The 13,153-nt window shown below is 36.7% G+C and overlaps 1 pseudogene; it reads left to right on the forward strand.

Moving 5' to 3' along the window:
* Positions 1-6,323: 6,323 nt before the first annotated feature.
* Positions 6,324-13,153, forward strand: part of LOC111187971 (glucosaminyl-phosphatidylinositol-acyltransferase PIGW-like) — a 102,076-nt pseudogene continuing 95,246 nt past the window's right edge.

The raw sequence follows: 13,153 nt of genomic DNA on the forward strand, positions 1-13,153 counted from the left end.
GAATCAACCTTGGGTGCTCTTCCTCCCTTATACCTACTATGATGGACTCAGAGATGTTCCACCTCCCAAATCTCCCTGCAAAGATGCTCTTGTTTCCCAGATACTAACAAAGGCTGTCACCAGACAGTCTTTGGCAGTTGGCCCCTTCAGGGGTTGCCTTGGCTTCAATGAACTGCCTCAGTCAAAGTCATGCTGTTGGGAGTGTGGCCTACATCCAATGATTAATTTTACAGGGAGTATAGAAACCGACTAATTTTAGCCCAAAGCAGGACATCTCTGACGAGGAATTTCAGCCTCAGGATCCCCGTTAGGTCTGCTGAGACTGTTTGGACTATATCACAGCTGGATTTCTCTCTCTGCCCATCCCTTACTTCTTCTTTCCCCTTTCTAAAGGTATTGATAACATCATCAACCCTTATAAACACCCTGAACACTAAACTGTCTCAAAGTCTGCTCAGAAAAACCTATATGCTATCCTTCCATGCATCACCCCTTAAATATTTTCAGTTGTACCTCTAATTATATAAAAAATGCATCTAGTTTTATCATCTTCATTGATTCTGCCTCACTATAGTCTATCATTTCTACATGAGGTCAAAGAGAGACCTCCTAAGGGAGGTCATCTTTTCTAGTCCTGTACCTTCAAGTACATACCCCACACAACCGGAAAGAGCTTTAGTGCAAAATAGATTGTCTCTTTCTTTATTCCCTTAGTGATCACCCAACAATTACAGAATAAGGTTTATATCCTTTACACTGCATGCCAAGTCTTCTATTTTTAAGTCATGGTGTACTTTTTCAATCGCAACACATTTTATTCAATCTTGTATACACTGGACTTCAGCCTGGCTCACTGTTTCTTCTTCCCTAAATGTCTGCTTCCCCTCAACCTTGTATGTTTGCATTGATTTCTCTTCCTGAAACATTATTCTTTGTCTTGTAAATTTTTCTTCCCAGATTCAGCTAAAACCACACTTTCTCTCTGATGCCTTTTTGAATTAAATCCTCTCCGATTTCCAAAACTGAGTTGAGTGCTCCCACTCTCTGCTGCCACAACTCTCTGTGCATATGTCAAAAGACATTGTTGGAATTGCCTGGTGGCGCAGTGGTTAAGAATCCGCCTGCCAATGCAGGGGACACGGGTTCGAGCCCTGGTCCGCGAAGATCCCACACGCCGTGGAGCAACTAAGCCCGTGTGCCACAACTACTGAGACTGTGCTCTAGAGCCCATGAGCCACAGCTACTGCAGCCCGCATGCCTAGAGCCTGTACTCCGCAACAAGAGAAGCCACCGCAATGAGAAGCCCGGGCACCGCAACGAAGAGTAGCTCCCGCTCGCCGCAGCTAGAGGAAGTCTGTGCACAGCAACAAAGACCCAACAACAGCCAAAAATAAAATAAATAAATTATATAATTAAAAAAAATGTCATGTTGTATAATTTTACTTTATCAATCCATTGCTTTTATTAGAATTTAGTTTCCTGATGGTTGTGAATGCCTTTACATCTCTATCAAAGGCACTGGCACATAGGTGTTCTATAACTTACATAGGCTCTGAATAACAAATGAACACATTAAATAAGTACTTTAAAATTCTTTTCTCAGTTGAAAATAACTATGGTTAGTAGAGAAACAAACAATATTGATATAGATGGGCTTTGATTTGTCTGATAAATTTTACATTCATCTGACAAACTTCACTTCTGAGGAGCCCTATAAGTGGATAATTTTCTATATAGGATTTTTATCTTTCAAGTATTGATTAAAAGAGCTTTGATGAAGATAACATTTAGTCGGATATGATTTAAAATTACTGCTTAAGTCCTTTTATAAACATTTGGCATTAATAATAAAGAAAATAAATTTTGTAACCAAAGGTTTCCTCTCTTAAAATATGAACTAATTTAACAAAGAGGCTATAAAATGACATATACTGTGTGCTCAACATGTGTGGGTTGTTTGCATATTTACATTTATCTTACATGTATACAATTTAAAGAGATAAATCACATTTATTTTCATATTTTATATATATGTGTACAGATATAGATTTTAATGCTCTACAGTTTTAAATTCAGAAGGACAAATAAAGGTCAAACTACAATTTCTCTGGTTTATCTTATTTTTTCAAGTTCTCTTTTTTATCAATCTTACCTTTAAATTAATGTGTAGGGTCTAAATCAATATCCTTCCAGGGCTTTTGTTACCTTATCTTGATGTGGTGTTTCTGAACTAATGATAAAAATGCAGCTTATGTTTAGGTTTAGCTCTTCAATTTGAATCTACTGAAGGGCGAACGTACTTCTTTGAACTATCACAACATTTTAGATTAAAAATAATTATTTTCTGTTTTAATAGAACAGCAATATTGTTGTTCTTTTTCTTCTCCTTCTTCTTTAGAAACTTTTAAATTTGTTTTAAAATTCTTTCCAGTGTTATTACTCTTCTTTGTAGATTCTCCCTGCAGGAAATTTAAACATTCAAAAATAATTTTCCAAAAATTATTGAGGGATCTACAAATGTCATTCAGCATGATTTTCTGTGATTACTTGCATCAGACTCACTGAGAGTATGTCTGTGGGGTTCCTTTTATTCATTCAAAGTCACACATCCTTTAAAAAAGAATATATAATTTTCTTTAAATAATATAATTCTGCCTTCAGAAAAATACTTATAATAATAATAATAATTATTATAACAAGATTTTCTTCACTGAAAGAATAGACATTTTAGATTTCAGAGAACTTGTGTTCCATTTAACTACTTTTTAGACTAAATATTCATCTCTTTTTAACAGTTTTTCATACATTATTTAATCTAGATCCTACCTTCTCTGGGTCACACTAACCATTCACGTGCATTTTTACCTAGGTGAATACTAAAAGATGGTATGCAGAACTTAACACTAATGTTCCAGTAGGCTGATAGTGCAGAGTTGCAATGAAACTACCATTATTTAGGTAGGCTAAATCACTTTAGCTTTTGAACAAATCATGCTGGAACATATGATTCATCTGCCCATCAGAAACTGCAGAAATGAAATGTTTCATTCTTTTTCAAACACTAGTGATTTTCTTTCAGTATTTTTCCCCTTTTTCTGCCTCCTAAGTCTCCTTCATGCTTCTCTTACAATATTTTGTTCTCCATTTTCTTTGTAAATATTTGAAATTGTTTTTATGATACCCATAGCATGCTTTTAGGTTTTTTGTTGTTCTTTTTTTGTTTTTAATAAAAGAACTTTTGTGAAAGATCTCATTAGGTCCATTCTCTTATCCCAAATACCCACACTTGATACAATTGAATTGAGTGTTGTTTTTTACTGTTTCATTAATTTTTTGTAGTATTTAGATGAATGTCAGTCACATAATAGATGCTCGATTCATTTTTGCTATAAATGTCTGCAATAAAAGAAAATAGATTGCAGCATGATTTTATCAATTGCAACCCAATTTAAAAAATTAAAAATCAGATAAAACACAATCATCCAAAATTTTCAGGACTGAAAGTTAAAAATATCATAAATACCCAACCTAATTAAACAAAAATATATAAACCACTTTAAATATCGGTTTTTTAGATGATATTATTATTGAGCTACATAAGGAAAAATTCAAATCATATATTACATATAAAAGTAAGATAAAACTGTGTCTTAAGGCAGATTAGAGCTACATATAAAGCAATTTGGAGGAATACTTTCAAATCTCATTAACTCATACCCTTGGGGTTATTTGAGGTTATTTTCAAAGCTAAAGCTCCAAAAGAGAAACAGTTGACAGCCTCAGGAGGTTCTTAGACATTTGAGTGCTTTAGGAAAAAGAAATCTTATTTTAATATATATATATTTTTTGCGGTACGCGGGCCTCTCCCTGTTGTGGCCTCTCCCGTTGCACAGCACAGGCTCCGGACGCGCAGGCTCAGCGGCCATGGCTCATGGGTCCAGCCACTCCGCAGCATGTGGGATCTTCGTGGACCGGGGCACGAACCCGTGTCCCCTGCATCGGCAGGCGGACTCTCAACCACTGCGCCACCAGCGAAGCCCAAAATCTTATTTTAAACAAATGTTTTATTAGTCAAAATTTTAAGGAGCACCGAATAAGTGAAGTAAATACACCAATATTTAAAAGTGATTGTAACTAGTTGAGGAACTGATGGATATTTCTTTGTTTTGCTGTATGTCTACATTTGCTAAATTTTATTTGATAAGGAGATTATGCTTTTTAAGCTCAGCAGCAATTTATTTGCAAGCACATGAAAGATAATACTTTAAATATAAATCATAAAACCTTTTAAAATTAGTCCAGTGATAGTTATGTATCAATTTTAGATACAGTAGTATAGTAAATGGCATTAATGAAACATAAAGTGCATATTTTAAATATTATAACTTATAATATACACAAGTTTTATCAAAATCCGTATATAATCAAAATGTATACTAAATGAAAAACATGAGTACATAAACAGTGAAAATAGAAAATATTAATGTAATTAAATTCATAGGTACAACAAATATAGTAGATATTATTGGGAATATGAAGGTAAAAGTATATAACCTTAAGTTAATTATCTGTATATTCTTAACATGACCAAAATTGGGCCAAACAGAGAAAGATACTGGGTGGGCCTAAAAGTGCCTTCAATTTTTTAAGTAAAAATAAAAGACACATTTTTCATTTTCACCAAGAACTTTATTGAACAATATATTTACCTTTTTGTTCCACTACCTTCTGCCATTTTTCAGGCAACTTCATAATTCCATCTTCCCAAAACTTTTTATCTTTTTGAGCAAAGAACTGTTCCATGTGCCTTTTATAGTCTTCCAAGGAATTGAAATTTTTTCCATTAAGAGAATTTTGTAAAGACTGAGATGAATGGAAATCTGAAGGTGCAATGTCTGGTGAACATGGCAGATGAATCAGAACTTCCCAGACAAGCTGTAACAGTTTTTGCCTGGTCATCAAATAAACATGCTGTTTTGTGTTATCCTGATGGAAGGTTTTGCATTTTCTGTTGACTAATTCTGGGCACTTTTTATCGAGTGACGCTTTCAGTTGGTCTAATTGGGAGCAGTATTTGTTGGAATTAATCATTTGTTTTCTGGAAGGAGCTCATAATAGAGGACTTCTTTCCAATCCCACCATATACACAACATCACCTTCTTTGGATGAATATCAGCCTTTGGTGTGGTTGGTGGAGGTTTTTTTTGCTTGCCCCATGATCTGTTCTGTTCCACATTGCTGGACAGTATCCACTTTTCATAGGTCATCACAATTTGTTTTAAAAATGGAACATTTTCATTACGTTTCAGTAGAGAATTGCATGTGGAAGTATGGTCAAGGTTTTTGTTGCTTAACTTATGTGGAACCCAAACATAGAAGCAATGAACATAACCAAGCTGGTGCAAATGATTTTCAGCACTTGATTTGGATATTTTGAGTATGTCATCTATCTCCTGTGTGGTACAATGTTGATTGTTCTCAATTAATGTCTTGATTTGATCATTATCAACTTCAACTGGTCTACCCAACCATGGAGTATTGTCCAGCGAGAAAACTCCAGCACAAAACTTCACAAACTACTTTTGACACATTCGATCAGTCACAGCATCTTCTCCATACACTGCACAAATCTTTTTTTGCATTTCAGGTGCGTTGTTACCTTTCTTGAGATAATAAAGCATAATATGCCAAAAAATGTTATTTTTCTTCCGTCTTCAATATTAAAATGGCTACCCCCAAATTCACCAATTTTGATGTCTTTCTTTTAAATGCACGCTGATATGACAGCTATCACATACAATCTAACAAAACTGTCTCGAATGAAGTTAAAGACAACTAAGTGCTACTAGAGCCATCTTATGGAAGAAAACGAACGAACCTTTTGGCCCACCCAATACTTTAAAGTCCAAATATATAAAATAGAGCCTCAATCTGCCTTTTAAAGTATCTTTTATATTATTTTGCATTTGTTCATTGTGTATTAGAATGTAAAATTAAGTTGGTGAAAACATCAGATGAATTAGCAAAATTACTTGAGATGCTCAAAAACTGAAAATAATGTTTATGAATGAAATATTAATATAAAGATTTGGAAACTATTATACAATTGATCCAATAGGGCACATATATACACAAACACACAAAAACATATATAAATATTATGGTGAGCCATTAGCACTTGATCATTGGGATTATTTATTTAAAATATTTAGGTTGTAGGTAAAGACACTTGAGGAAAACTGGCTCAAAATGTTGGAGGAAAAAGAATCTCTAGATCTGAGAAACAAGCTAATATAAGTGAAAAATTATAAAGATAAGAAAATATGGAGGGGCAGAGTCAAGATGGTGGCGGGGGAGGACGCAGAGTTCACGTATCCCCACAGCTAGGGCGCCTGCTGGATGATGGTGTGGGACCTCGATGCCCAAGGAGATGGGAGGAACACCCAAGCGACCGAGTAGGATGTGGGGGGCATGAGGGAGAGGAGAAGTGGAGGCTGGACAGGACTGGCGCCCCTGAGGGGTGTCTTGGAGGGGGGATGGTTTCCCACAACTGGAGGGACCCTCAGGGGCTCAGAGGTACAGGGGGGAGCATGCTGAGAGTTTTCCCTGCCAAATCAGGCCCGGGAAGGCTGTGGGGCTCCCGGGCCTGGTCCTCCACCCTCCGAAGTCCCCTCTGGGCCATGATGGTCCTAGGGGCATAGGAGGGAGGTGGGGGGAGAATAGGAGAGGCAGACAGGGAGGGGCTCTCCAGGATCAGAGGATCAGGGGAGGCATGGTGGGAGTTTCCCCTTAACACTCAGCCCTGGGAAGCCTGCTGGGCTCCCAGGCCAGGTCTCCCGCCTTCCAAGGCCAAAGGCATGCCTGGGCCCCTTTTTGCTCCTGTTGAGCCTAAGCCCCACCACCCAACCCAACCCCCCAGGGCCTTTTCCAGACCCGTGGGTCCTAAGCATAGGCCTTGCCCACCATCTAAACCCCGGCCCAGCCTAAGCCCTGACCCCCACAGCCAAGGCCTTTTTCAGCATTTTTTTTTTTCCTCTTCTGTTTCACTATTGTGGTTCTGTTCTACCTCCTGGTTGTTTTTTCATCTATATTTTTATTTTTTTAATTCTTTCTAACATATCTCTTAGTTTTCTAATTTTATTTTATACTCTTTGTTATTGCACTGCCCCTTTTTTATTTCTTCTCTTTTTCCTTTTTTTTTCTTGCTACCCACGTGGCTTATGGGATCTTGGTTCACGAGCCAGGGGTCAGGCCAGAACTCCTGGGGTGGGAGCTCCAAGTCTGAACCATTGGACTAACAGAGGACCTCAGACCCCAGGGAATATTCATCAGAGTGAGGCCTCCTGCAGGTCCTCATCTTGGCACCAAGACCCAACAGCCTACTCAACAGCTTACAAACTCCTGTGCTGGAAGCTTCAGGCCAAAAAACCAGTAAGACAGGAACACAATCTCACCCATCAAAAAAAAAAATGATGACGAAAAAATGTCATAGATGAAGGAGCAAGGTAAAAACCTACAAGACGAAATAAAAGAGGAATTAGGTGGTCTACCTGAAAAAGAATTCACAGTAATGATAGTAAAGATGATCCAGAATCTCAGAAATAGAATGGAGGCATGGATTGAGAAAATACGAGAAATGTTTAACAAAGATCTAGAAGAACTAAAGAACAAACAAACAGAGATGAATAACACAATAACTGAACTAAAAAATACACTAGAAGGAATCAATAACAGAATAACTGAGGCAGAAGAAGAAATAAGTAAGCTGGAAGACAGAATGGTAGAAATAACTGCCAAGGAGCAGAATAAAGGAAAAAGAATGAAAAGAATTAAAGGCAACCTCAGAGACCTCTGGGACAACACTAAACGCACCAACATTCAAATTATAGGGGTCCCAGAAGAAGAAGAGAAAAAGAAAGGGTCTGAGAAAATATTTGAAGAGATTATAGAGGGAAACTTACCTAACATGGGAAAGGAAATAATCACCCTAGTCCAGGAAGCACAGAGAGTCCCATACAGTATAAACCCTAGGAGAAACACACCAAGACACACATTAATCAAACTAACAAAAATTAAATTCAAAGAAAAAATATTAAAAGCAGCAAGGGAAAAGCAAAAAATAATATACAAAGGAATCCCCACAAGGTTATTGGCTGATTTTTCAGCAGAAACTCTGCAGGCCAGAAGGGAGTGGCAAGATATACTTAAAGTGATGAAAGAGAAAAAGCTACAACCAAGATTACTCTACCCAGCAAGGATCTCATTCAGATTTGACAAAGAAATCAAAAGCTTTTCAGACAGCAAAAGCTAAGAGAATTCAGCACCACCAAACCAGCTTTACAACAAACACTAAAGGAACTTCTTTAGGCAGGAAACACAAGAGAAGAAAACGATCCACAAAAACAAACCCAAAACAATTAAGAAAATGGTAATAGGAACATACATATTGATAATAAACTTGAATGTAAATGGATTAAATGCTCCAACTAAAAGACACAGACTGGCCAAATGGATACAGAAACAAGACCCATATATCTGCTGTCTGCAAGAGACCCACTTCAGACCCAGGAACACATGCAGACTGAAAGTGAACAGATGGAAAAAGGTATTCCATGCAAATGGAAATCAAAAGAAAGCTGGAGTAGCAATACTCATATCAGACAAAATAGACTTTAAAATAAAGACTATTACAAGAGATAAGGCAGGACAGTATGTAATGATCAAGGGATCAGTCTAAGAAGAATATATAACAATTATAAATATTTATGCACCCAATATAGGAGCACCTCAATACATAAGGCAAATGCTAACAGCCATAAAAGGGGAACTCAACAGTAACACAATAATAGTTGGGAACTTTAACACCCTACTTACACCAATGGACAGATCATCCAAAATGAAAATAAATAAGGAAACACAAGCTTTAAAGGACACAATAGACCAGATAGATTTAATTGATACTTATAGGACATTCCACCTGGAAGTGGCAGAATACACTTTCTTCTCAAGTGCACACAGAACATTCTCCAGGATAGATCACATCTTGGGTCACAAATCAAGCCTCAGAAAATTTAAGAAAACTGAAATTGTATCAGGCATCTTTTCTGACAACAATTCTATGAGAGTGGAAAACAATTACAGGAAAAAAACTGTATAAAACACAAATACACGGAGACTAAACAGTGCACTACTAAATAACCAAGAGATAACTGAAGAAATCATAGAAGAAATTAAAAAATACATGGAAACAAATGATAATGAAAACACGTCCCAAAAGCTATGGGACACAGAAAAAGTAGTTCTAGGAGGGAAGTTAATAGCAATCCAAACTCACCTCAAGAAACAGGAAAAATCACAATCTAACCTTACACCTAAAGCAACTAGAGAAAGAAGAACAAAGAAAACCCAAAGTCAGTAGAAGGAAAGGAATCATAAAGATCAGAGCAGAAATAAGTGAAACAGAAATGAAGAAAACAATAGCAAAATCAATAAAACTAAAAGTTGATTCTTTAGGAAATAAAATTGATAACGCTTTCGTCAGATTCATCAAGAAAAAAAGGGAGAAGATGCAAATCAATATAATCAGAAATGAAAAGAGAGAAATCACAACTGACATCGCAGAAATACATAGGATTATGAGACTACTACAAACAACTTATGCCAATAAAATGGACAACCATGAAGAAATGGACAAATTCTTGGAAAGGTACAATTTTCCAAGACTGAACCAAGAAGATTTAGAAAATATAAAAGACCTATCACAAGTAATGAAATTGAAGCTGTAATTAAAAATCTTCCAACAAACAAAAGTCCAGGACCAGAGGGCTTCACAGGCAGATTCTATCCAACATTTAGAAAAGAGCTAAAATTGATCCTTCTCAAACTCTTCCAAAAAGTTGCAGAGGGAGGAACACTGCCAAATTCATTCTATGAAGCCACCATCACCCTGATACCAAAACCAGAAAAAGATATCACAAAAAAAGAAAATTATAGACCAATATCGCTGATGAACATAGATGCAAAAATCCTGAACAAAATACTAGCAAACAGACTCCAACAACACCTTAAAAGGGTCATACACCATGATCAAGTGGGATTTATTCCAGGAATACAAGGATTCTTCAATATACACAAGTCAATCAATGTGATGCACCATATTAACAAATTAAGGAATAAAAACCATATGATCGGGGCTTCCCTGGTGGCGGAGTGGTTGAGAGTCTGCCTGCTGATGCAGGGGACATGGGTTTGTGCCCCGGTCCGGGAAGATCCCACATGCCACAGAGCGGCTGGGCCCATGAGCCACGGCCGCTAAGCCTGTGCATCCAGAGCCTGTGCTCCGCAATGGGAGAGGCCACAACAGTGAGAGGCCCACATACCACAAAACAAAAAAACAAAAAAACAAAACCTTATGATCATCTCAATAGATGCAGAAAAAGCTTTAGACAAAATTCAACACCCATTTATGATAAAAACTCTCCAGAAAGTGGGCATAGAGGGAACCTACCTCAACATAATAAAGGCCATATATGACAAACCCACAGCAAACATCATACTCAATGGTGAAGAACTGAAAGCATTTCCACTATGATCAGGAACAATACAAGGATGTCCACTCTCGCCACTCTTATTCAACATAGTTTTGGAAGTCCTAGCTATGGCAATCAGAGAAGAAAAGGAAATAAAAGGAATACAAATTGGAAAAGAAGTAAAACAGTCATTGTTTGCAGATGACATGATACTATACATAGAAAATCCTAAAGATGCCACCAGAAAACTACTAGAACTAATCAATTAATTTAGTAAGGCTGCAGTATACAAAATTAATGCACAGAAATCTCTGGCATTCCTATATACTAACAACAAAAAGTCAGAAAGAGAAATTAAGGAAACAATCCCATTTACCATAGCAACATAAAGAATAAAATACCTAGGAATAAACCTACCTAAGGAGGCAAGACTTTTACTCAGAAAACTATAAAACGCTAATGAAAGAAATCAAAGATGACATAAATAGATGGAGAATTAAACCATGTTCTTGGATTGGAAGAATCAATATTGTGAAAATAACTATACCACCCAAAGCAATCCACAGATTCAATGCAATCCCTATCCAACTACCAATGGCATTCCTCACAGAATTAGAACAAAAAATTTTACAATTTGTATGGAAACACAAAAGACCTTGAATAGCCAAAGCAATCTTGAGAAAGAAAAATGGAGCTGGAGGAATCAGGCTCCCTGACTTCAAACTATACTACAAAGCTACAGTAATCAAGGCAGTATGGTACTGGCACAAAAACAGAAATAGAGATCAATGGTACAGGATAGAAAGCCCAAAGGTCAACCCACACACATATGGTCATCTAATTTATGACAAAGGAGGCAAGAACATAAAATGGAGAAAAGACAGCCTCTTCAATAAGTGATGCTGGGAAAACTGGACAGCTACATGTAAAAGAATGAAATTAGAACACGTCCTAACACCATATACAAAAATAAACTCAAAATGGATTAAAGACCTAAATGTAAGACCAGACACTATAAAACTCTTAGAGGAAAATGTAGGAAAAACACTCTTTGACATAAATCACAGCAAGATCTTTTTCGACCCACCTCCTAGAGCAATGAAAATAAAACAAAAATAAACAAATGGGATCTAATTAAACTTAACAGCTTTTGCACAGCAAAGGAAACCATAAATAAGATGAAAAGACAACCCTCAGAATGGGAGAAAATATTTGCAAGTGAAGCAACTGACAAAGGATTAATCTCCAAAATATACAAACAGCTCATGGAGCTTAATATCAAAAAACCCCAAACAACCCAATTAAAAAATAGGCAGAAGCCCTAAATAGACATTTCACCAAAGAAGACATAAAGATGGCCAAGAGGCACATGAAAAGATGTTCAACATCACTAAATATTAGAGAAATGCAAATCAAAACTCTGAGGTATCACCTCACACTGGTCAGAATGGTCATCATCAAAAAAATCTACAAATAATAAACGGTGGAGAGGGTGTGGAGAAAAGGGAACCCTCTTGTACTACTGGTGGGAATGTAAATTGATACAACCACTATGGAAAACAGTATGGAGGTTCCTTAGCAAGCTAAAAATAGAACTACCATATGACCCAGCAATCCCACTACTGGGCATATATTCTGAGAAAACCATAAGTCAAAAGGACACATGTACCCCAGCGTTCATTGTAATAGCCAGGACATGGAAATAACCTAAATGTCCAATGACAGATGAATGGATAAAGAAGATGTGGTATATATATACAATGGAATATTACTCAGCCATAAAAAAGGAACGAAATTTGGTCATTTGTAGAGACATGGATGGCCCTAGAGACTGTCATACAGAGTGAAGTAAGCCAGAAAGTGAAAAACAAATACCATATATTAAAGCATATATGCGGAATCTAGAAAAATGTTACAGATGAACATATTTGTAGGGCAGGAATAGAGACATAGACGTAGAGAATGGACATGAGGACACAGGGCAGGAAGGGAAGGGTGGGACTAATTGGGAAATTAGGTTTGACATAAATACACTACCATGTGTAAACTAGATAGCTAGTGGGAACCTGCTGTATAGCACAGGGAACTCAGCTCAGTACTCTGTGACGACCTAGATGGGTGGGATAGGGGGGTGAGAGGGAGGCCCAAGAAGGAGGGGTTATAGCTATACATATAGCTGATTAACTTCATTGTACAGCAGAAAGTAACACAACATTGTTAAGCAATTTTACTTCAATAAAAAAAAAAGAAAATATGATGTAGACATCTTAGCCATATTTTACATTAAAGTCTGAATTAAATATTACAGAGCAGATACATCTGAGTTTTTCTTAGTCTGAAAATGCTAACAAGACAAAAGGAAAATTCAAAGATTTCAGTTTCAGCAGAAAGAATATTCTCATTTTCTTCCTGGTCCAATTAATGGGTGTATTAGGAGTGATATTTATCTAATTTTAAGAGCACAATAAATATTTGACATATGAAGCCTGCTGGAATCATATCCAAGTTAAAGCAACTAGGCTTTGCTTTAGTGAAGTTATATAAAATTTCCAAAGCAACTCAGTGGTCACATGAGACAGTATAACACACCCACCAGAATGATGAAAATTTTTAAAAATTAACAA

The sequence above is a fragment of the Delphinapterus leucas genome, chromosome 3 (genome assembly GCF_059928025.1).
Source record: "Delphinapterus leucas isolate spDelLeu-1000000601 "Yukka" chromosome 3, BTC_Dleu_Yukka2, whole genome shotgun sequence".
Classification (NCBI taxonomy): Eukaryota; Metazoa; Chordata; class Mammalia; order Artiodactyla; family Monodontidae; genus Delphinapterus; species Delphinapterus leucas.